This window comes from Rousettus aegyptiacus, unplaced genomic scaffold (genome assembly GCF_014176215.1).
Source record: "Rousettus aegyptiacus isolate mRouAeg1 unplaced genomic scaffold, mRouAeg1.p scaffold_m13_p_1, whole genome shotgun sequence".
NCBI lineage: Eukaryota > Metazoa > Chordata > Mammalia > Chiroptera > Pteropodidae > Rousettus > Rousettus aegyptiacus.
Window position 1 is genome coordinate 104,832,265 of NW_023416284.1, and position 27,147 is coordinate 104,859,411.

Genomic DNA, 27,147 nt, shown 5'->3' on the forward strand with positions numbered 1-27,147 from the left:
TGGAACATGTTATTTAATCTCCTTGTATCTTAGTTTATACATTTTTTTACTACTTCAATGATATTTTTATTCTCTTTGCAATAATTATTCATATTTACTTCAGAATAGAATAATGTTTCCAAACTAGATTAATGTGTTTCCAAATTTATAGAAATTTATACCCATCATTAAGTCACAAGGTTTCGAGGCATCTCAGAACAGACTAAAAAATGGCACTTACAATATAAAGACTGAATCCTAATGTAAACAATGTACTTTGTGTGATAATGACTTATCGGTGTGAGTTCATCATTTACAATAAAAATACTGGCTTGGTGGGGGATGTTTATAATCAGGGATCCTATACATAATTAAAGACAGGCGGTTTGTGGGAAATCTCGATGTTGTTGTAAAACTAATTCTGCTCTAAAAAATTGTCTATTAAAAAAAAGGTATTTATTACAAAAATGTTAAAGCTGTAAGTGGAACTCCTACTAAGACCTTATTTAATTTACATTCATTTATTTGCCATTTCAGGTTGTAAATTTTTCAAACAAATCGGTTGATTACAAAGCAAAATTAGGTAAATACATATCAAAATCTACTACACAATAAAGTTGCCTTTAAAGATCTACTTTAACAAAGATTATAACAAAGATTATGACAAAGATCCTAGATTTATATAAGAGATCCTATTATCTGATCACATTATCTTTCTAATAAGTATATAATGCTCACTGCTGATAAAAATATATGTTCACCAATATGTCACATGCATAGTTAGTGTTTTATCCTTTGAAGAATGGTTCTAAAATCACATAAGTGAGGCTGAAAGCAGAAAATGTTTTTATAAAGATATGTTATAACATATGTAATGACTATTCACTCTACAAAATCTTGATCAGAGAGCTTATGATACACCTAGTTGGCAGTAGCACCAACGTTTTCCAAGCAACCAGTCATCATTTTTCTCTTGTCTGCATAGACTTCTCATTAGCTGCTTTGTGCTTTTGTTGCATGATCTGAGTCCCTCTGCTTGCTCTGAGAGGGAGTCAAGCTATGGTCTTTTCTTTTTTCCCTGCTAATTCCCTGGGATTTCTTCATGTTTTTTGGTGGGCGAGTTCTCATTGATTTCCACGGATCGTGCCGACCACAAGACCTGAGCCTAGAAGAGAGGGGTTCAGAAAAGCAACATCTTCCTCGCAAGTTCAGCAGCGGTCCCTACCAGTAGATCTGGAAAGCTGAGCCCGCGCGGGCCCTCTGCCAGGCGCTGCCTCTGGTCTGTCCACCGCCCAAAAAGCGTTTCTGCATTTATAAATGTGACCATTATTCACGCCTAAAGTTTGTTCCAAAATTTTAATGATATCTCATGCAATATATTCGTGAAATGCTGAATCTTGTACTAAGTGCACAATTAATACATGGCAGTTTGATTAGAAGTATAGTGGCAGGCATCTCAGTTAAAAATTGTGATTAACAAAAATTAATAGCGAACACAATACACCAGGATCTGTTACTAATTTTGTATGTATTTTTTCCTTACTTTAATCCTCATAGCAGCTCTACAAGGGAGGTATCATTATTATCTCCATTCGCAAATGAGGAAACTGAGGCACAGATACATTATCAGGTAAATGTCAGTAACAGCTGTTCTACAAATAAGTTGAAAGGAAAAACCTCTTTAATGGTAGATATGGGATACATGAAATCACCTTAGCTCTCTCATCTTTTCATTGTGTGCATCCACTTAAAAGACTGCAACGTATGCCAGTAAAGCCTAGAGCCTGGTTTTTATTTTTTTTTCTATAAACTTTTAAATAAAATATTTTGGCTACTCTTTAGAATGATTTTAGGATGTCAATCTAACAGTTTTGCCTTCACTGCTAAAGTTTAACTATCAGATATATATATATGCTGCCATCTTGTGGTCAGTAGAGAGAATTACCCTTTCATGTGACAATTTTCTAAACCATAAGATGAATTAAGTAACTCAGCCTGGAAGAGAGAAAACAACATGGTTTTGCATCTTTTAATTACTTTACACCAAAAATACATGTTTCTATCAAAACTATAAGTAACTACAGGAATAGAATTGACAGGACATGCCCAATCAGGGCATAGAATTCCCAGCAAAGGGGCTACAAATGCACTGACTAGTAAAAAAATTCTTGCCTGTTACAACTAGGTTACCACATGCTTAGAAATAGAATTTATCTGGCTTGCTCAAGATGATTTCATCCATGCACGTGGTAATGCATTCGTTACCCAGGTTTCTTTCTGCACCAAAAAGCATATTCCTCCAGCAGCTGGAAGTTCTATTCTTTCTAAAAATTGCCCTATCTATGGCCATAACTCTTCCTTGGAACAGCCCATATCCAAGTACTGGTATATGTGGGGTTTATAAATGCCAGGCCATATAAATAGATGATAGATCAATATTTTTTTCCAGTTTTATTGAGATACCATTGATGTACAGCTCTGCATGAATTTAAACTGTACCACATAATGACTTGACATACATACATTCCCAGCAACTTTCAAATACACCATACAGCAGTGTTAACTATAGTCGTCACATGGTACATTTCGTCCCTAGTACTTATTTGTCTTATAATTTGAAGTCTGTACTTTTTGACCACCTTCATCCAGTTCCCCCACAGCCCATCCCACACCTCAGGTAACCACAGATCTGATCTCTTTCTCTGTAAGTTTTGTTTTGTTTGTTTATATTTGACATAGAAGTGAGGCCATATAGTATTTCTCTTTCTCTAGTTTGCCTTTTTTCACTTAGCATAATTCTTTCAGATTCCTTTTTTGTTACAGGATGTCTTTTCTTTTATGGCTAAATAGTACTCTATTATACAAATATACCACATTTTCTTTATCTATTCCTTTGTAAATGAACAGGGTTCCTCTCTCCTCTCCCATGACTTGGCTATTCTAAAAAATGCTGCAATGAACATGGAGTTGCATATATCTTTTCAAGTTAATATTTTTGTTTTCTTTGGATAAATACCAAGAAGTGGAATTGCTGGGTTATATGGTAGGTCTATTTTTAGTTTTAGTTTCAGATTTTTTTTTTTCTTTGAGGAACTCCATACTGTTTTCCATAGTGGCGGTACAAATTTACATTTCTACCAACGGTACACAAGGGTTCCCTTTTCTCTGCATCCTCCACTAACACTTGTTATCTCTTGTTGCTTGTGATTAAAGAGTTGTCATGTCCGAAAAAATCAGTGGCAAGACCAATGTTGAGGCTTTTTCTCTACGTTTCCTTCTAGGTATTTTATGGTTTCAGGTACTATAGTTAAGTCTTTAATCCATTTCAAGTTAATTTTTGTGAGTGGTATAAAGTAGGGACCAGTTTTTCCAGCACAATTTATTGAGAAGACTGCATTTTTACATTCATTTAGGAGTTCAAATTATAGCTGAAATTTCAGAAACAACAACAACAACAAAAAAAACCGTGCTCTAAAATATTTCTTTCAATACATAACAAGAAAATTTTGTTCTAAAATCTTTCTTTTATTAAAATGTTTCAAAAGTTGTCTTTTCACTTATAATTTTGTTAAAACTGTGATTAGAAATGAAAGAGTTCAAATTCACAGTAACAGTTTTTTTCTAATGATATTTCAATTACTAAAATTGCTCTTTTTATGTCAATTATAATGTTGAGTTTATGGGGAGACAAGAACTCAGAACAAGAGATATACTTAATTTCTGGCAGCCATTAGGCCTTGGTAATTAAAAGGAACTCAGTAGGTAGGAAGAAGAGAATTTACGAGCTAGAGCTGCAGAGATGTTATCTTGGGGACAAGAAATGTCCATGTGTGGGAACAGAAGAGAGGGAGCAGGAGACTGTCAGCTACAACATAAAACCCCTTCAAGGCCGATGTCTTTTAAACTCCAGCAACCACATCAAGAAAAAATTAAGTGAGAACAAAGCCTTGTCTGATTTTTGCAGACTTAACTAAACAAACAATATATAATCGTAGGGAGTATATTATTCCCTCCAGTATTATTAAAGAAAGGCAATAATGCAATATCTACCAAATGAAGCAGGGCTATTCAATGTCAATACACAGCAAATATCCTTAGGGAACTAAACATAATGAAAATTTAAATGATTGTTAAGAAATTATAAATCATGACTACTTGGAGATAACTAGAAGTGAAAAAAATAGTTGAAATAAAAAAACTTGAAGGAAGGATTTCATAGTACATGGGATACAAAAATAGGTCAAGAATGAATTAATGAGAAGAAACATTAATAGAGAAACTCAGAATACATTACAAAGAGATCAAGAGTTAGAAAGAATGAATAAATTCAAGATACATGGAAACTAAAGTTGTCAAGATTCATCCGTGAGATATCACAAGAGAGAAAGCATAGATAAATGGGACAAAATATTTGAGAAAAGGACGATCATATAATAAAAGTAATAGAAGATTTTAGATTAAAAGTATATGATACACCATACAAAATGGCAATGACTTAAAAATAAAACACACAGCACACACACCTAGAAATGACATAGTGAATTTAGACAATACCACAGATTCCATATTTTAAGGGCTTAGTTCCACAAGATTGCCTCACTCCAACTATAGCCACAGTCAGAAGCCCAGGTTAACACCTGGGCTAACACGTGTGCTTCTGACCAACAGACTAGATCAGAGGTTCCAATGACCCCCTTCTTTGGGTTTGATTAACTTGCTAGAGCAACTCACAGAGAAACATTTTACTTATTAGATTACCAGTTTATTATAAAAAGACACAACTCAAGAACAGCCAGATGGAAGAGTTGCATAGGGAAAGGTGTGGAAAAAGGACAAAGAGCTTTCATAACCTCTGTGAGGCATCGCTTTTCCCAAATCTCCATTTGCTCATTAACCTGGAAACTGTCCAAACCCAATCCTTTTGAGGTTTTATAGAAGTTTCATTTCATAACCAAGAGTGATGAATTCAACCTCTAGACCTCTTCCGCACCCCCACCCTAGAGATCAAGGGGTGGGATTAAAAGTTTTAACATTCTAATCTCATGATTGGGCCTCCAGGCAGCCAACTCTCATCTTTAGGTGCTGTCTAAAAGTTGTCTCATTAACATAACAAGAGAGACCTTTATCCCTTAGGAAATTCCAAGGGTTAAGGAGCTCCATGCCAGGACCAGAGCAAAGAACAAATATGTGTGTCTTATTATAAATACAATATCACAGCAGGTACCCATTTTTTTAAAGAAAATAATAAAAATTCACAATAAATTCATAGTAAATAGCTCAATATGAATTTTTGTTTAAAAAGTACATAATCTTGTTTATGAAGTGATTGGAATTAATGAGAAATAAAACATTTTTTAAATCTAAATTTTATGTATGTGTTTTCTATATGAGAATCTTTTTTTTTAATTATTAGTTTCAAGTATACAGTACATTGGTTAGACATTTATGAAACGATCCTGCTGATTGCTTTCTTTATCTCCCTCTGGCTCTACACATAGCCATCTTTAAAATCTTTTCTTAACTTCTTGTTATTTCTTCATCTGATGGTACACTGTTTTATTCCATCTGAAGTTTGGAAGAAGATGATGCCCTTAAAGCAAGATCTCTACATCTTTCTAGTTGTGTGAGCATGAGGAAATCATGGCAAATTTCAGAAACTCAGCATCCTCAAATGTAGAATTATGATAATAAATTCTACCCCCAGAAGGTTGTTGTATTGTTTAAGTGATATCATATAAATAACTTCATGTTTGCTCTACATTTGGTAAAATTCTAAATATCCGCAGGTAGTTCCTATTGAGATAATGATTTTTACAATCCACAACCTTAAGCCAGAAACCTAAATGCAGTTGAAATTTGTAGAAGTAAAATAATTTTCATGCTTCTCAGTGATGATCAGATTTTATTCAATGACTACACATTTTTGACAAATCCTCTATTCCATTTCTACCTGAGGTGATTGGATTCACCCTAGTGAAATTTCTGTGTTCCTTCATCAATTTCTTCCCATGAAAAGATTCAAAAGTTACAGGCCAATTCGAGTAGCAGAAATACCATATCCCCACTATTATTCATTGGTTCAGAGTACATGATCCCAGAGCTGTCCTAGGACTTCTGTTTCCTCAGCAGTGAGGGGACAGTAGTGCCCCTCCACGTTAGGGAAAATGTCATGACAGTGCTGTCCCAAGTGCGTAAGCCTTCAGCACATTTTGAAAATCCACAGTGACCCCTAATGTAGGCTAGTCATCACATCTTGGATCATTCTATTACACGTGCCTCTGTACAGATCTGCACAGAAACTGGATTTTACTGTAGAGCTCTTATACTTGAGAATCTAGAGTCTGATATTTTTGTCCATGGCATCAAATCCAAGTTATTTATTCTGCCTTTCCTTCAAGTTTCCTTGTAATCTGAATCCATTTTTGTGCCCGTTTGCTCTATACTGAGAACTCAACCACCTAATCGTTTTTGTTGTTGTTGTTTTGTTTTGTTTTGTTTTGTTTTGTTTTGTTTTTAATTATTGGTGCTCTTTACTACATTCGCTTCACAGGTCTTCTGGACATCCATCAGTATATGTATACACACACACATAAACTTACATATACACATACACCCACACCTGCTTTTAATGGAAGACTGCTTTAGGGCTCCTGAGTCAAATTTTGGCACTCTGCCTGGCACTTCTTATGTCCCTCATGGAATGTACTATGAGATTTCGTTCTATGAGTAAGTGTGCTGTTGTAATGACAAACATTCCTGATAAGCCGTGGTCATGAAGGTAATGTTAGGAAGCATTCAAAAAGTTGCACTGTAATTCATGTCACAACTTTCTTGGAGATATTTAGCATATGAAGCTTATTTGAGGTCACACAAACAATCCTCATCCTCGAAGTAATTCTTATGTGTGATATAGCAAATGACAAAAATCTAGAGAATTTTCTTTCACATAAACTTTTAGAAAGAAAGAGTCCATTTATGGGGGGAGGGGGTGGAGTGGAGGAAGTCAAAATCAGAAAAGATCCTGAAACTGAAAGCAAAATACCAGGTCATGGGCTCTCTGTGTAGCCATACACCTCACCAATTTCTTTAACATTCAGATTCACTAATATTTACATCTTTATTTGAAATGAGGGATACAATATCCTCTATACTATACTATATTGATTAATGCTGAATACATATTGTGTTAAGGACACACAGGTTTTATTTTCCGTTTTAAAAATGTGTATAGATATAGTGGTGAAACAATTGGACATTTAAACCACTTGGAATTAAGCAATATTTACCTTGCAGTTAATGAGACTGGATTCTTGTTGCTTTGTGGATTATTTTATTGATTGATTTAAAATAGAAGTACAGTTAACAAGTAAGTTATGTAGGTTATGCAGAGAAAACAAAGAGGGTGGTTGGAGACACAGGAAAGCAGAGGAAGAAGTTAAACAGAGAAAAAACCTCCTCTGGCACAGGTTGTTGTTGAGGGACCCAATTATGCCATCTGCTGAATTATGTAAGCTTAAGAACTATAAATATCACGATTTAGATATGAAGCAGGTGTTGAACTGGACCTTTCACTTCAATGGTAAAAAAGTTTACAACAATGTTACTTCAGGATGTATAAGGACAGGAGTGCGTGGCATTGTTGTAAATACCTGAAGCCCATATATGGTTAGTGAAATTTAGGATCTTAAGTATAATTAAACCAAATGAACTTCAGCAGAAGTTACTGGAACAAAGTAAGGTAAAAAAAAACAAGCAAATATTTTCCCAGCAGTACATTATAGTGTAAATAACAAAAGTTATGCTATCTCAGTGTCACGGAGACAGCTAGCTATGTACGGGAATTGAGCTAATGGGTGGCTGCATCCAAGAACTTGCTTTTGTAATTTACAGTTCAGTGTATTCATCATAGAAGAAGCAGGGATTAGCTGAAAGAAAAAGCATGTTTATACAATATTAATCATGAAAAACTCACAATCTCTGTGGAAAAAGATTATGTCCTTAAAGGCAGAAACATAAAAATGTATTAAAAACTAATTAATTTTCATTATCATTATTGAGCTAATAAAATCAGCATGGAAAAGAGGTAATGAGTTAAATGAGGTCAGTTATTAAAGAAAAAAAAAAGATGAGTCTAGTCTGATTTTAACAGATTTCTTTGATCACTTTTTTTTGGTAGGACATCTAAACAGATTGGAGGTGAATAATCTTTATCAATTATAATGTTATTTTGAAATCGTTAATCTCAGAAGCTATATACAGTAAAGTGATAAAAGTTTTATCTATTCCTTGTGGTCTGCTTATATGATGCCCTGTTATTTAATAGTTAAGGCATTTCTTTGTATTATTAAAATTAATGTATAGCCACATGACAATTTATCTCTGGGGTCTCTATTCTATTCCACTGGCATAGTCCATCTTTAAACCAGTGCCACTTTGTTTTAATTACTGTAGCTTTGTAGTAAATTTTGAAATTAGGAAGTGTGAGTCATCTAGCATTGTTCTTTTTAAATCAAATAATTAATATACAGTTAATGTAAAAATTATATAATTTGTACACATAGGATAGTAAAATACCTCAAATAATCTCTTGACTCAGAGATTATCTTAAATAACAATGCAGTGGGCTCTATCTTATGAGCAGGCATATAGTACACCAAAAACTTTAAGTTATCCATCATTATCTTACTGTCTTCGGCGATGTAGTATTTTGGAGAAACACGATATGTGATAGATTCTTTTCTTTTTATGTAACATTTTTTTCTTTGACTTATATAAGGTATTTTAATTCATCTTTTTTCTTTTATCTTTTACTCCCCCTCATAGTTTTATTGTGATATAATTAACATATAACATTGTATTAGTTCTAAGGTAAATACAATAATTTAACATATGCATATACTGTGAAATGATTGCCACTTAGCTTAATTAACATCCATAACCTTATAGTTATACTAATTTTTCCTTCTGATGAGAAAGTTTAGGATCCATTTTCTTAGCAACTTTTGAAAATACAGTATAATATTTTGAACTACAGTCAATATGCTGTACATTTCATCCCCAGAACTTATTCATCCTATAACTAGAAATTTGTACCTTTTGATCACTTTCACTTCACCTTATAGCCTCTAAAAACCACCAGTGTGTTCTCTGTATCTGTGAGCTTGTTATTTTTAGATTCCACATGTGATATCATATAATATTTATTTTTCTCTGACTCATTTCACTTAACATAATGCTCTTAAGTTCCATTCATATTGTTGCAAATGGTAAAATTTCCTTTTTTATGGTTGAATAGTATTTTACTATAAATATATAGTATTTTACTATTATATATGTAATACATATATATATATACACTATACACATACACTACATACTACATACTGTATACTATGTACTATATACCACATTTTCTTTATTCATTTATCTGTCAATAGACACAGGTTGTTTCCATGTCCTGGCTATTGGTAATAATGTTACAATAAACATGATAATGCCAATATCTTTTTAAGTCACTGTTTTCATTTCTTTGGATAAATACCTAACAGTAGTTGTTGGATCATACGATATTTCCACTTTTAGTTTTTTAAGGAACATCCATACCATTTTCCATAGTGACTACATCAATTTACATTCCCACTAGCAGTGTACAAAAGTTCCCTTTTCTCTACATCCTCATCAATACTTGTTATCTCTTGGGTTTTTTTTGTTGATAACCATTCTATCAAGTGGGAGGTAATAATTCATTGTGATTTTGTTTAGCATTTCCCTGATGATTAATGATGCTGAGTGAAGTTTTATACAAATTTTAGAATTGATTGTTCTAGCTGTGAAAAATGCCAATGGAATTTTTGTAAGGATTGCATTGAATCTGTAGATAGCTTTAGGTAGAATGTACATTTTAACAATATTAATTCTTCTAATCCATCTGTATGGAATATCTTTCCATTTATTTGTGTCTTCAATTTCTTTCATAAATCTCTCAATTTTTGGTAAATCTATTCTTTTTGTTGCAATCAAAATGGATTATTTTCTTAATTTTTTTTCTGATAGTTTGCTATTTGTGTACATAAACACTACTGAATTTTGTATGTTGATTTTGTATCTTGCAACTTTACTTAATTCAATGATTAATTCCAGCAGTTTTTTTGTGAAGTTGTTTGGATTTTTTTAAATATAATATCATGTCATCTTCAAATAAAAACTGTTTTACTTCTACCTTTCCGATTTGGATATACATATTTTTTCTTTTTGCTTAGTTACTTTGGCTAGGACTTCTAGTGCTACGTTGAATAAAAGTGGCAAGAGACCATACTTGTCTTACTCCTGATCTTAGAGAAAAAGCTTTCAACTTTTCATCAGTGAATATGATGCTTGCTGTGGGCTTGTCATAACTGGCCTTTATAATGTTGAAGTAAGTTCCATCTATACCCAGTTTGTGGAGTTTTGGTCATAAAAATGTTAAATTGTAAAATGCTTTTTTATCTGTATAAATTGAGATAACTATGTAATATTTATTCTTCATTTTGTTATCATAGTATATCACATCAGCCGATTTGTGGATGTGGAGTCATCCTGGCATCCCTGGAATAAATTTTACTAGATCATAATTTATGACTTTTTAATGTATTGTTGCATTTGGTTTGCTCATATTTTGTTGAGATTTTCTGGCCCGTGTTTATAAGTGATATTGACTTTTAGCTTTTTTTAAAATTGTATTATTCTTCTTTGATGTTGATAGCAGTCTAGTTTTGGCCTCAAAAATTACTTTAAAAATGTCCTCATCTCTTTAAATTTTTAGAAGAGTTTCAGAAACACCATTAAAATTTTTTAAGTATTTGACAGAATTCAGCAGTAATGCCATCCGGTCCTGGACTTTTGTTTGTTGGGAGATTTTAATTACTGATTCAATCTTTTTACTAGTAATTTATTGGTTCAGATATTCTATTTCTTCATGATTTAGTTTAAGTTGTATATCTTGATGAATTTATTCATTTCTTCTAGGCTGTGCAATTTGTTGACTTCTAATTGTTTATAGTAATCTCTCTTGAGCTTTTTTATTTGTGTGGTATCACTTACAGTATCTCCTCTTCATTTCTAATTTTATTTATTTGAGTCCTCTGTCTTTTTCTTGGTAAGTGTAGCTAAAGATATTTCTATTTTGTTTATTTTTAAAAAACAGCTCTTAGTTTTATGTGTTTTTTTTTTCTATTGTCCTTTCTGTCTCTATTTGCACTCTAATATTTATTATTTTATTTTACTAAATTTGAGCATAGTTTTCCTTTTTGTAGTTCTTTGAGGTATAAAGCTGAGTTATTTACTTGAGTTTTTTCTTTTTTTGTTAATATAAGCATTTACTGTTATACATTTCCTTTTAGAATTGCTTTTCCTGCAGTTATATATATTGTATAAGTTACATAAATTTATAAAATTTTTCCTATTTTATAAGTAGGAATTTTGTTTTCATACTTTTTAAAATATATACTAAACTAATTATATATACATATCCAGGTCTTATATTTTTAAGATGTTTCCACTCCACTGTGTCCCAATCTTAGACATATTTCTTTCTTCAATAACTCTCATTTTCTCATGCATTTACAGGTAATAAAGGGCCTAAGCTATTTATCTTCTATGTCATAGGTTCAATTTTCTTGAGTAATACTTCTCTTTTTCCTATTCTTATTTTACTTCTATTACTTTTTCATACCACTGTAGACCTTTTTTTAAATCTCTTGAGGAAAAAAAACCTACCTCATGTTATAATTAGCATGTATTTTTTTAAAACTGGAGTAAAAAAAGTTAAGTTGAAAATGAAAGAAAGAGTACAAAGAAGAATGAGGGGAGGCATTTTATATAAATAGAGAGAGAGATTGAGAAAGAGAAAGAGAAAGATAATTCATTTTCCTTGTTTTAAAAGGAAACAGAGTGACCTGGTCAGGTAAAGAAAAACAAGAGTTCTGGCATTCCAAGCCTGAAGATAAAGAATATTTTTTCTGGATTTGTTATTTTTCCACAAACTTATTAAAAATTTTTTATTAACATTAATCCCAGGGATTGAGAAATTATGTTTGCAAGAGGCTCTGCAGAAAGGATTTTTTGTTATCTAAGGGAAAAAACATGTAATTAAAACCCATTTAGTTAATTCTAAACTTTAGATAAGATTTACATAAGAAATGGAATAAGATACTGTAAGGGACAATATGATCACCAGCTAATGCCTTTCGATGTGTCAGTGAGCACATGGATGAATAAAGATTACTTAGTAAGAAATTACATGCCAAAATAAGGTCAGGTTGGTAGGGAAGTTATAGAGCAGCAAACAACCTGAGAACACTGGTAACCTGAAAACAAAATGTTTACTTTTAGAATTGCAATAAGAGAGGCCAGAAAGTTTGTATGGAGTAGAGAAAAGTTTGCATTTATGTTAATATTTTACCTAGGTTGCCCCAATTAGAGTCTTTAAATTTTAGGGTGGGAACTTGAGTTTAGACATAGATATTCTAATTTTCACTCCAGTAGATTTAATTAATGGTCTTCATGGTCACTCTGGAGAGAAGGAAAATCAAATAATATTGACCTTTTCTGTGAAATGATCAAGATGAAAATTATAAGGAAGTGCAATATTGTTAAATGCTTGATTTAAAGGACATGTGGCTCCCAGATCAACAGTCAACATTAAACAAAGTGAGATGTAAAACTTACTATAAAGCTTATCTTCACAGTCATCTGAAGAGTCTTTACCTCAGCTTTCCATATTATAAGCTTCATTGTTTGTGCCAGGTCCATTTTCTCTTAAAAATGAGAAAATGTGATCTAATAAAATTATGTTTGGAAAAATGTATATAAAATTTAATCACCATTTGCAATCATTTTTAAAAAACAATTTGTGAAACCACTTACATGTAACAATGATAATCTTTAAGATAGATTTAAGATTTCTAGACTTACAATGATGATGTTATGTTTTTGAATGTACAACTGGCAATTCTCATGTCGTAAGAATATTTTGAAGCAGTTTGCACTTTCTTCGACAGTCAAGTTCTGACAAGACTGGGACCTGTGCACAGTCAAGTTCAAAGCAGCAGAAGAGCCATTTACAATAGGATATTTTTTCTTTATTTATACCTATAAGGACTTCATAAATGGTCATGTAAAAAGAAATCGTTGGTTCTTAACAATGTTAAGAAAAAATTTAAGTGAATGGAGGTGCTCTAATTTCATCTTGCACTGTATCATAAGAAACTTGATACATGCTAGTGTCTATTTATAGAAGTACATGAACTATTAAAAAAAATAAAAGTATGTCAGCAAAGCTAAATCTAAAGAGTTGGAGGAGAAACTAAGTAGATGAGAATTTCCTGTTCTAAGATAATTTGAAGTTTCATAAAAGACTAGCTTACCTGTATATAACTAAGAAAATAATTTGCATTATGGTTGATTCTTACTATTATTCAAAAAATAATAGAGAACATCCTATCAAATAATTTTCTCTTTGATATTCAAATTGCTAAAATTTTACTTTATAAAAATAAATTTATTATTTATTCAATAAAGGATTTTCTCAGATACTTGGCCAAATCTTTGACCAAAAAAGTTTTCTATTGCAACTTTGTGCATTATGTATTCTACTTTTTAAAAAATTATATTGTTAGAAGTTCAGCACAGACCACAAGCCCCTTCAAAGATTTAATACAATTGATGTGTTATAGATGCAGGTAGATTTTACTTTCTTCAGCACTAATTACATAGATAAAATTATAACAAATATTAACTACTGAAATCATGACATAAAACCAGAATTTACTCACATAAAGTTATTATATAAATATGCTATATATATTAAATTTATAGAAATATTAAGGACTTTATTTCAAGTGTACAGGTGATAGTATAAACCATTTTCATTGGTTCATATTGAACATCTTTTATTGTGCGACATAAAACATGGGAGAGAGCAGTTAAACACTATAGGGACAAAAGAGTACACATGCCCATTTGTGAAGCAATCAGATTATTTCTTCTATTTATTACTCACATTGTTGATAATATGTACACTTAATTTCTAAAGAAAAGACATATACTGATAGTTACACCAAAAAGCTAAATACAAGAACACTCGGCCTTTTCTGTTCATTCTTGCATTTCTGCCCTTGAATTCTAAAAATACTCTACATTATTAAGGTAAATATTCTTGTTTCTTTGCTTAAGCTAGCTCAAACAAATTTAAATCAATATTGCATAGCAAGACTAGTGGTAATAGTTCTAAATTTTAACATTCTATTAATGATATATAGATTTATTTAGAAAATATGATGTAAAGAAAAAATGTAAATGTGTGTGTAATGTTTTTGGTATTTCTAAATGCCATTTTAACTCTAAAGAAATAAAACATTTGATTTTTTAATAATGTTTATAAAACTAGATTGAGAAGGATATATTTCTAAAAGGGATGTGAAACCAAGATGTATGATACATACTCATGACGGTAGTGACAAACATGGAAATATTGAGGTGATATTTTTTTGCAGCGTGATAACACATCATAGACAATGAGGTAAGAAGTAGCCCAAATAAGCTGTAAATATAAAAAGATCACTTTATTAATAATGTTATATTTTGCAAAATTGTTATAATAAAAATATTGTTATCAATGATTGAAAATAAACAGACTTGTATTTTAAAATAGTTTGAGCATAGCTTACTAGGAAGTCGTAAAAATAGAAAAAATTCCCATGTATCTAGATAATACACATACATATGCACTCTCAGTGGTCATCATTGATCCTGGGCATTCTATACTTCTTAACAAATCTATATGGAAAGTCAGATAATATGATGAAGGCTGATTAGTGATTATGTAAAAATCAGAACATAAAAAATAAAAACTTTACTTAATTGTCAGAGAACAGGCCTAGTATAAATTAATGAGCTGGAAAATGACTCAGTTTCAATTTCTATTTATGCCACTTCCTGGTGGGATGGTATTTACCATAATATTATAGTTTTATAAGACAAAGTCATTGTAATTAGAAGACACATGCTGACATACTAAAAATTAAGTATCGTGATGTCTGTAACTTATTTTCAAAGCATTCAGAAAAATGTTTATATTTTTATAAAGAGTTAAAAAAATTGACAAAGTGTTAAGAATTTGAAAATTTAAGTAGTAAGGGTATTTCTTATACCTTTACTGAAAGTTTTTGTTGGCTTGAAATGCTTTAAAATAAAAATCTGGGGAAAGAAGAGTGATGTCAAAAAGATGATGGATTAGGAAGTTCCAAACCCTCATATTTGCATGGATACATTAAAAAACAACAACAACAAACCTACTAGAGACTGGGTAAAATAACTTCACAGGAAATGTGGGAAATTGTCAAAGATTTATAACAACCAAGTGAACACCAAATCAAGAAAAAACCACAATCAAAATGGTGGTAAGTTTCATGATGCTGTTACTCTTCCTTGACATACTGCCTCCTTGCCATGTCATAACATGGTTGGCAGAAGTTGGCTTAGGTTTGTTTTCCTAACTTTGTCTGGAGGAAGTAGAGAAGGTCTTATTTGCAATGTTTTAAACTCCCTATGTGCTGCCCCAAATAATGTTCTCTATTTTGCCTGATTTAGAGCTCAAATGGGGAATAAAGCATAGCTCACATCTCAGGCTAAAAAGAGCCATGTGAAACAATGGGCCTACCTCATGGTGTTGAAGAGTAACTATAGACCTTCTGACACTTGGGGCAAGGGATTACGAATAAAGAAATACTACAGAAGAACTAAAGTGCCTAGAAGAAGTAGGAATGAGATAGTGTGGAAAATTAAGACATTTAAAACAGCTGTGCATTTGGGTGAATTGAAAAAAATCACAGACACAGTCTCAGGGAAGGTACATCCTCAGAAAAAAAAAATGAGAAGACCTAAAATTTTACCCTGTACTGATCCCAAGTCTCACAATATGCTATGTTAATTATTCAAGGTCTTTCCTATTGGTCTGCAAAGACTAAGGGAAGTTGCTCTTTTTATTCAAATACCTAATTTTCAACAACAGAAAAATCACAAGGTATACAAAAAAAAAACAAAAAACAAAACAAAACAGGAAAACATGGCCCATTAAAAGGAAAAAAGAAATCTCAAAAAACAACCCTGAATATGTACAGATATCAGACTTACTATGCAAAGACTTGAAGACAACTGACTTAAATATGCTCAAAGAGCTAAAGAGAAACACAGACAAAAGAACTGAAAAAAATCAGGGAAACGATATATGAACAGAATCACAATATCGACAAGTATTAAAATTATTTTCAAAATAAAAATTGAACAGAAATTCTGGAACTGCAAAATACAATAACTAAATTTTTAAAAAATTTAAATTATTACAGATGATTGACAGCAGACATAAACAGGCAGAAGACAGCACCAACCAACTTGAAGACAGGTAATTTGAAATTATCCTCCTATGTGACTACAAAAAGAAAAACAAAAAATAAAAAAGTAAACAGAACCTAAGGGATGATGTATAGGACATCATCAAGAGACCAATATATACATTATGGAAGTTCAAGAAGGAGAATGTAAAACAAAAAGAGTACATAAATTATTTGAAGAAATTGTGGCAGAAAATTTCTCAAATTTGAGGAAAGACATGAACCTACAAATCCAAGAAGCTCAATGATCTCTAAGTAGAATAAACCCCAAACCAAGATATACTATATTCAAACTATCAAAAGTCAAAGACTAAGAGAAAATCTTGAAAGCAGAATAAAAACAAGACCAAGATATATTATATTCAAATTGTCCAAAACCAAAGACTAAGAGAAAATCTTGAAAATAGTGACTCATCATGCATAGGAATCTCTAATAAGAATACTAGAGAATTTCTCAGGAGAAAACTTGAGGCACAGGAAATAGTACTTGCAGTATAGAAAGTGATATATTTAAAGTTCTGAAAGAAAAAAACAGGCAAAAATCACTTGTCTGGCAAAATTGTCCTTCAAAACTTAGGAATAAATTAAGATATTCTCAGAAAAATGAAATCAGAGGTAACTCATTATACCAAATCTGTCCCACAAAAAATTCCGAAGGAATTTCTTCAATTGAAGTAACATGAAGCCATATGAATATATAATGATCTCTAGTTAAGTACATGAGCAAATATAATACCACTATTGCTATAATTTTTTTGAAGTGTCATTCTTTATATTTTTATAAGATTTAAAAGACAAATGCCTAAAAATAATGAATTTATTTTAATAAGTGTGCAATATATAAAGAAAAAATTTGTAACAATTACATGAAGTGAACCATTGGAGCGATGAATGAATTTTTTTTAATGCAAGTGAAGCTATTGTCTTAAAATAGATTATAATTTTAGAATGTTACATATAATCTCCATTGTAGCAAAAAAGAAAATATCTATACTATACACACAAAAGGAAATGAGAGGGAATCAATCTGTGCCACTACAAAAAGTCTGCTAAACCAAAAAGGCAGCAATGAAAAAAACAAGAGACAATAAAGCTATAAGAAATATAGAAAACAATTTCTAAAACAACAAAAGTAATACATACACAGAACTCTAGCCAATACCAATGGAATATACTTTTTCTTCAAGTAGATATGTAAAAATAGTCTCCAGGATGAACTATATGTTAGGCTACAAAACAAGTCTTAATACATTTAAAGTTTGAAATATAACAAAGTATCTTTTCCTATCACAATGGAATAAAACTAGAAACCAAAAACTAAAAGAAAATTGGAAAATTTGCAAATATGTAGATATTTAAAAGCACATTCTTTAAAAAAATGGGTAAAAAGAAACAAGGGAAATTAGAAAATATCTTAAGACAGAAAAATAAAAATGCAACATACTAATATCTAGGGGAAAGCAGCAAAAACCGTCCTGAGAGAGAAGTTTATAGCTGTACATGATTATATTAAAAATAAAATCTCAAAGCTGTAATCTAAAGTTTTACCTTAAGAGACTAGAAAAAAATAATTTAAACCCAAAGCTCATAGAAAAAAGGAAACAACATAGGTTAGAACATAGATAAACACGATAGAGGATAGAAAAATAATAAGGAAAATCAATAAAACCAAGAATTGGATCTTCAAAATGATCAACAAAATTGATAAATTAGCTAAATCATAAGGAAAAAAAGAATAATCAAGTAAATTAAATAGTAAATATTAGACTAAAGATAAATGAAATAGAGAACAGGGAAATAGTAAAGAATGTAATGTGACTAAGATGTGACTATAATCAAAAGCTTTTGAAAAAGAAAAGCTCTCGCTCTGATGGCTTCACTGGTAAATTGTACCAAATACTTGAAGAATAACAAATACCTATAATTTTTAAAGTCATCTAAAAGTTTCAAAGTGAGTAAACACCGTTTAATGTCAACTATGAAGCAAGCATTATTCTAACACTGGAGGCAGACACAGAAATTACCAAAAAAAAAAAAAAAAAGTAAGCTACGGACAAATATTCCATATGAACAGAGATGCAAAACCACTCAACGAACTACTACAAAAATGAGTTCAGCAGCATATTAGAAGAATTATACACCATGACCGAATGAGATTTATTCATTCAAAATAAGAATGGTTTAACATAAAAATCAATCAGTGAAGTCCTCCACATTAACATATGATGAACTAAAAACCCCACATGATTACATCAATTGAAGCAAAAAAAAAAAAAAGCATTTTAGAAAATTTGACACCCTCTCATGATAAAAATGTTCAACAAAGTAGTACTAAAAGAAAACATCACAACATAATAAAAGCCATATATATAAATTTTTCTGCTCACATCGTAGTCAATAGTAAAGATGAAATTATTCCTCTAGGTCAGCAATAAAACAAGAATGCTGGCTTTCTTCACTTCTTTGAAACGTGTTACTGAAAATCCTAGCCAGAGCAATTAGGCAAGAGAAAAAATGTCATCTAATACGGAAAGAAAAGAGTAAAATTATCTGTGTTCGTAGATGATGTGATCTTATATGTAGAAAACCTTGACAATGCCATAAAAATTGTTAGAACTAATAAAAAATTCAGTGAATCTGCAGAGTATAAAATCAACACAAAAATTAATTTTTTGTATACATTTGCAGTGAACAATCTGCAAAAGAAATTAAGAAAAACAGTTTTATTTAAAATAACATCAGAAAGAATGAAACACTTAAAAATAAACTTAACTAAGGAGGTGAAAGATTTGTACACTGAGAACTAGAAAACATAGCTATTAGAAATTAAAGAAGACTCAAATAATGGGAAAGACACTCAACGTTCATGGGCTAAGGACAATTTTTTAAGATGTCAGTATTATTCTAAGCAATCTACAGAATGAATGTAATCCCTATCAAAATCCCAATGACTTTTTTTTTCACAAATAGAAAAATACATCCTCATATTTGTATGGAGACTCAAAGGATCCCAAATAGACAAACAATCTTGAAAAAGCAGAACAAAATTGGAGGTATTACACTTCCTGATTTCAAACCTTACTATAAAGCTATAGTAATAAAACACTATGGTTCTGGCATAATGATAGATGTATAAACCTATGAAATAGACTGGAGAACTCAGCAATAATCCCTCATATATATGGTTAAGTGATTTTTCAACAAGGATGCCATGACCATTCAATGGAGAAAGAATAGTCTTACCACAAATAATTTTGGGGAAACGAATATATACATGCAAACAAATAAAATGTAAAAATTTAACTCAAATGGCTCAAAGACCTAAACGTAAGAGTGAAAACTATAAAACTCTAAGAAGGAAACGTAGAGGGAAAATCTTATGGTATTGAATTTGGCAATAATTTCTTGATATGACACCAAAAGTACAGGCAAAAAAAGAAAACCAAGAAAAAAAGATAAATTGAACTTCAATAAAATTTAAAACTTTTGTGCATAAATAGGATACTATCATCAGAGTAAAAAGGCAATATATGCAATAGAAATTTATATTTGCAGCAAATACCTGATAAAGGATAGATATCTTACAACTCAATAACAAAAACCAAACAACCTGATTAAATAATGAGCAAAAACCTTGAATAGATATTTCTCCAAAGAAGATACATGAATTGTTGATAAGCACATGAAAAGGTGTTCAATACCACTAACTATTAGAGAAATGAAAATCAACAGTACAGTGAAATTCCACTTCGCACTTATATTTTGTATAATATACAAAGCAAACAAAAAACACTGACAAAAACCCCCACAATGTGTGTGTTATGTATTGAATGTTTATGTCCCCACAAAATTTATATTCTGAAACTTTAACCCAGAAGTGTAGCTCTATTTTGAGACGTAGTCTCTAAGGAATTAATTTAGGTTAAATGAGACCATAAGGGTGGAGCCATGATATGATAGGATTAGTGTCCTTATAAGAAAAGGCACCAGAACATGATCTTCTATACCCCATGCCTCTCTCTCTGCCCAGGCACACACAGGAAAAATATGGTCTGAGGACATACTGAGAATTGGCCATCAATGACCCAAGAAGAGAACTCTCACAGAAACTAACTATGCTCCAGACGTTCACAGACTTGTAGACTACAGAGCTGTGAGAAAAGAAATTTCCATTATTTAATCCACTCAGCCTATGGTATTTTGTTATGGTAGCACAAGCAGACCAATAGAGTGTGGATGTGAACAATTAGGAAATTTAATTGCTGTTGGAAATGTAAAATGGAAGATTTCCACTGCTGTGAAAACAATGTTGGTTAAACCAATAATCAAGCATAGAATTACTATATGAGCCAGCAATTCTACTTCTGGGTATAAACCCGAAATAACTAAAAACAAGGTTGAACATGAACAGATAGATATTTGTACACCAATGTTCATAGCCAAAAAGTGGAAACAACCTTTTACCTATCAATGGATGAATAGTTAACAACAGGTGGTATAGACATAAAATGTATTTTCTTTTAGCCTTAAAAAGGAATAAGATTATGACACTTGCTACAACATGGATGAACATGGATTGAGGATATTATGCTAAGTAAAATAAGGCAGATACAAAGGGACAAGTATTGTATGATTCCAATTATATAATGTATATAAAGTAGTCAAATTCATAGGGACAGAAAGTAGAGTGGTGGTTGCTAGAGGAAAAGGAGAGGGAGAAGTAGAGTGTTATTTTAACAGGTACAGAGTTTTAGTTCGGGAAGATGAAAAGTTCTGGAGATGGATGGTGGTGATATTTGCATAACAATTTGAATGTAGTTAATGCCACTGAAGATTAATTTAAAAGTGATTAAAATGACAATTTTTATTATATATGTATATATGTGTGTATATACATATATACACACATATATAGTTTATTTATATGTAATTTTATCACAATAGAAATAAACTAGAAAGAAGGGGATTCTATTGCTTTAGTTCTTTACAAATGTAATTTATAAAGGATGTTGATATTTTATGATTTTGTTACTTCCTGGAAAATCAAATGTATAAAGAAGAAAAGATCTCCTCCAAGCCATCTATTAAGGGAATCACTTTCCTTTTGCTGAAGATTATAAGAGAAACTCAGTGGGTTGAGTGTAAGTTTGCAAAAAGTGGGTAGAATAATTTTCCTCGGTTCTGTCACCTATCTTTTTTTGCACGTGCTTATAATCACTTAACCGATGTGTATATTTGCAGTATGCAGGTTACCTGAGTGTAATGATCAACTATTTTGTCTTCATTCATCGATGTCCATTCGCCATCCTTAAAATATATGGACTCATTGTACCAGATTCCAATGACATTTGACTATGAAATAGGATCGGATGCCAAATGCGTGTTTTCTCCACAAAAAGTACCTGAAAGGAGGGAAAAGGCTGGGTCACACTATAAAAACTTGGAAATATTTTATAAGGATGTTTTTCTTATTTTTATTTTTTAAAAGTTTCACCAATCATCCAAGAAATATCTTATAAGGGGCAAACTCAATTGTATCTGCTGGCCATCTCCCTTTTCATTGATGAATGAACTTCCGGTGCTCAGGTGTAGTGAGAAGTTGGCAGTAGGAGATGATGAGCAAGTTTGGAAATCACATCAATCAACGTTTCAGTCTCTGTCACTTCTAAGCTGATATAACAGGGCCCATGGTTTGAAACCAGACACACAGAGGTAGTCATCATGTACAGACCTTTAGATAAACATTTGCTCATTTAATCATTCACTTGTGATATGAGCTCTTGATCAGACATGGTATTCAGGAGAGATGTGCTTTTTCTGGGGATGGAAAGACTCACATTGCTAATTCACTGCTCACCAATATTGGGTAAAAATACCCAATAATCTATCAAAATGGAAGTTTTATTAGTATTTTAAAAATATTTTGTAGCAAACAAGTATCTCATAAGTATTATTAATCTCTAACGGTGTAAGAAGTACTATTGGCTTTCCTGGAAACTAGCAGTGACCCACCTAATATATTTGCCATGAGATGGACTCATTTTTGTGCTCCTAAATTGTTCTTTTGAGCAGCTCATTGGAGTTGAATATAACTTACTTCTTCACTGCACTAGTGTTCCAAAGCTTAAGATATGGTGATATTGTGGGTAGCTAAAATTATTACATAGAGTGGAAATTTTCCAGTCTTCTAGTTTTTCATCCAGTCATCAATGTATCACTCAACTATTCTGTGACACTGACAGCTGTAATTCTTTTCTTCTGATGCTCAGAATATGGAATTTGAAAATTTGAATATCCAAATTTAAAAATTAACAGTAAGGAAGCAGTATAGTGAACCACAATTCACTGCTATTTATGGGACAAATGTAAATATAGACTAGATGACTTACCTGGTCATTTAACAATTTCTGAGGACTTTCGAGCATAACAGTGGGTCATATAGACATATACCTACTTGCAATTCTCCTAAGTGCGTTGCTCTCTACCAAGTCACAATAGTTTGACAAATTTCTGCCATTTTGTGTAGCTTCTTCTTTCCAATTCTACAATGGAAGAGTAACGTACAAACACATGACCTTAACGTCTCCATTATAAGATTCTAGTTCAGTGTTTTTAAAAATAAGGCTAACAATATCCTCAATTGTATAAGACAACTTAAAAAACATAACACTACTCTTAAATATTCTGGTTAGAAAAGGTACACTAAGCTTTTAATTTATTATTTTAGCCCTTGAATTTACAAAATCAAAATTTGTTAATATAGTTCACATGTAGCTTCTCTCTCAGAACTATTAAAGAGGTTAACTAAATGCTTCCAGTAAAACAGACCAGAGTTAGAAATCCCTCCCATTATTTATTAGTAGTTTTACCTCTGACACATTACAAAATTGGATCTCCTGAAACAAATTCATCCTGCCTACCCCAATGTTTGCAGCCAACTTGAGAGACTCTAGCATCCACATAGATAACTCCAACTGTTTGACAACTCAGGCTTTTGAACTCCTCCTATTTTAAATCTTTAGTTTCCCACCTCGATGTTCACATTCCATATTCTTATGATGGCTTCATAATGTCACATATCCCAAATCACCTAGGAGCATTTTCCTGTCTTACCAGGATTCCCTGTTCTTCCAAGTCGCTAAGGTCAGTCACTCTATTTTTCACACAATCTAAGCACCCAACTCATTCCTCATTTTCTTTGCTTTCTGTTGTCTTTCTTTTCTATCCATGTTCTCTCATTTCAACAACTCACTTGCTGAAATATTGAATCCTTTGCCTGCCCACACCCATTAGGTTTGGATGGAACCAAAAATTTGGATGGGACCCAAAATCTCCCTGCCTGCACTGAGTCTGCTGAGCATTGGCAGAAAAATATCACAAAATGGCAAATATTAGTATCATTCATATTCAGGATATCTAATATCGAATTGTCCTTTAATTCTGCTCATCAATTCTACTTATTAACCTGCTTAACTCACTTTGTCTCTCTCACAATGTTATTGCAGAACTTTTGCACTATATCCCGATCACATCTACTTCTCTCAATAGACTGTGATATATCCTACTTCCCTCAGTAAGAGAAGCTATCAGAAGAGAGCTGTTTCAACTTCTCCTGCCCAGTCCACAATCTACTTATATTTGTTCTCATTCTTTCCTGCTTTTCCTTTGTGGTACTATAAAGTGGGTCTTTCTATCTTTCTTTCTTTCTTTCTTTCTTTCTTTCTTTCTTTCTTTCTTTCTTTCTTTCTTTCTTTCTTTCTTTCTTTCTTTCTTCCTTCCTTCCTTCCTTCCTTCCTTCCTTCCTTCCTTTTTCTTTCTTTCTTTCTTCTTTCTTTCTTTCTTTCTTTCTTTCTTTCTTTCTTTCTTTCTTTTTTCTTTCTTTCTTTCTTTCTTTCTCTTTCTTTTTTTAAAAAAAACATTTTATTGAGGTATAATTGACATGTAGAAAACTGTACATATTTAATGTATATAACCAAGTAATTTTGAGGATAAGCATACAGTCATGAAACCATTACCACCATCAAGGATGTAAATATATTCATCACCTTCCAAAGTTCATTCCCATCCCCTTTATTATAACTATTGCTATTATTTCCTGTATGTGGTAAAAACACTTAACATAAGATCCATCCTTGTGGCGAATTTAAAGCTGGATATTCACATGCAAAAAATTTAAAACAGTTCCTTATTTTACATCATACACAACATAGATTACAGACTTCAATAGAAGACCTGAAATCATAAAAATTTTAAATGAAAACATAGGTAAAGCTCATATAGGTTTTAGCAAGCCCAGATGATAAAAGCAAAAATAGACAAGTGGGACTGCATTAAGTAAAAACTTCTGTACAGCAAAGGAAAACATCAATAAAATGAAAAGGTAGCTTACAGTATGAGAGAAAATATTTTAGGCCATATATATAATAAGGGATTAATATTAAAAAAATATAAAGAATTTATACAACCCAATAGCAAAAACAAACAAAAAATACATGATTAAAAATTACACAAAGAACGTGAACAGACATTACTCCAAAGAAGACATACAAATTGGCCAACGAGAATATGAAAAGTTGCTTAACCTCACTGATCATCAGGGAAATGTAAATCAAAACCACAATGAGATATCACCACACATCTGTTAGAATGGCTATTATTAAAAACAAAAGATTTCAAGTGTTGGCAAAAATGTGGACAAAGGAGAACCCTGATCCACAATTAGTGGCAATGCAAATCAGTACAGTCATTATAAAAAATAGGATGGTGTTCCTCGAAGAATTAAAAACAGGCTATTTTTTCAAAAGCACTCTTTGCCAGCAATGTTGTTTAGTCCATTCTCTAAAACCTTTTTCCAAATCTCATATTATTTTTTCGTTTTATATTCAATCACTTTTTTGTATTGCTTTTTCTCGCTAGCATTTACTTATGATGATGTTCCTTATATCTTAAAATACACAAACAAAACTCTTGATTTATCTGTTTCCCATTCCCATTTCCCATTCTCTCTATTTTCCTTCCCTACCAAATTCTGGAAAATGTTGCCATCACTGGCTCTCTATAATTTCTCACTCTCTAATATAGTCTTACATTCACCCTCTCATCATTTATTCTACTTAAACAATAAGTTTATACTAGGTTGATGTACCCTTTCCCAAACATCTCTCTTTTCCCACCAAGCATGAGACAATGTCTAAAAAATTTTTGGTTGTCAGAACTGGGTCAGGGAGAGTACTCTCCCATCTTGTGGAAAGAGGCTAGCAATTCTGCTAAACATCCAAAAAGGCCCAGGACAGCCCCCCCTCAATAAAGAATTATCCCCTACAAAATGTCAGTAGTGCTGAAGCTGAGGTACTCTGCTTTGAAACAAATCCTATTAAGGTCACCTACAAGTTCAATTTTAAATTCAATATATTTTTTACTATCTTCATACTACTTAATCTACTGGCAATTAATCCCTTTCACTAAGCTGTCAGTGCAGAAATAGTCTTTTTCTTTGTGTAAGGGACATTTTTCTTCTGCCACAAGATTTCTCTTCCTTCACCTGAACTGACTGTGGCTACTGCCTGACCTTCTACTGGCCTCCCAGAATTAGCATATGCCTTGTCACCTCTACACCCTCCCTCTCACTCTTCAATGCAGTGTTTCATAGCCCATTCTCCAGAGAAACATTTCAAAATATATACACAAGGAAGTCACTTTGCTGTTAAAAGTCTTCAACACTTTCTAAGTCTTAGAAAGGAGAACTCAATCTTTAGCAAAATCTGTGAAAATCCTACTGACTTCTCAACCTCTACTTAGGACATGCTCCCCTACTTTTCTCTGCTTTAGTCTCAGCGATTTTTTTTAGTTATTCCAATGCATCAGTTTCCATCCTGCCTCAGTATTTGCGTAAGCCTGTGCCTTTGTTAGCATGCTCTTTCAGCTTGTTTTACCAAATGAAACCAATTTACCTTTCAGATCTGAGGGCTATCTCATCCTAATTACCTAATTATGTCAGACAAGGTCAAATCAGTTCAATTACCTTATTGTGGCTCCCTATACTTTTCTTTCGAAGACCACATTCTGTAACATCTACCAGATTCTCATGGAAAACATTATACCTCAGTAAAAAAAAATTATATCTGTCTAATTAGATGCCTAGTATCCCAGTAAACTCTAACATTGAAGGAAAGTTTAAAATAACATTCAAGCCTGGTGGTCAGTCTATTTGTTTTCTATCTGGAGTCTAAAAAGAGAAGGTATCACACTGTTTGTTTGTTTATTTGTTTATTTTTGAACAAATTGGAGCAGCTTATTTATTTATTTTAACTGGATATCATGTTTAAAGTTTGTGATAATTTTGTGTTGGGGGACTTAATTTGTCTTCTTGTTTCATTTAAAATTCTTAAACTTTCATTTTCTGAACAAACTATAAAATTACATATAAATGTTCCAATAGTTATCTATCTGTGGAATGTATACATGTTATTTTATCAATGCCTCAACCCCTTCATATTTTTCCTTTGTATTCCTGGTCCATATTGGATCAGTCTCTTGTTTCCTTGAATGGGAAGGGGTCTCTCTATTTACTTTTCTATCTTGGCTCTTAACCGTGATACTGATTCCTTCTCTCACCTGGCAACACAGGCTAGGCTATCTCCCAGAACTTGGACTAAGTGGCTTTAACCAGGCTAGTATTAACTAGGTCTTAAAGGCCAATGTAGTTTTCTCATTCCCCACCTTTTCCTTCTTCTTCCGGCAT

The 27,147-nt window shown here is 32.1% G+C and overlaps 1 pseudogene; it reads right to left on the reverse strand.

Annotated features, from left to right (window-relative positions):
• Positions 1-941: 941 nt before the first annotated feature.
• On the reverse strand, positions 942-27,147 carry LOC107512114 (annotated as a pseudogene).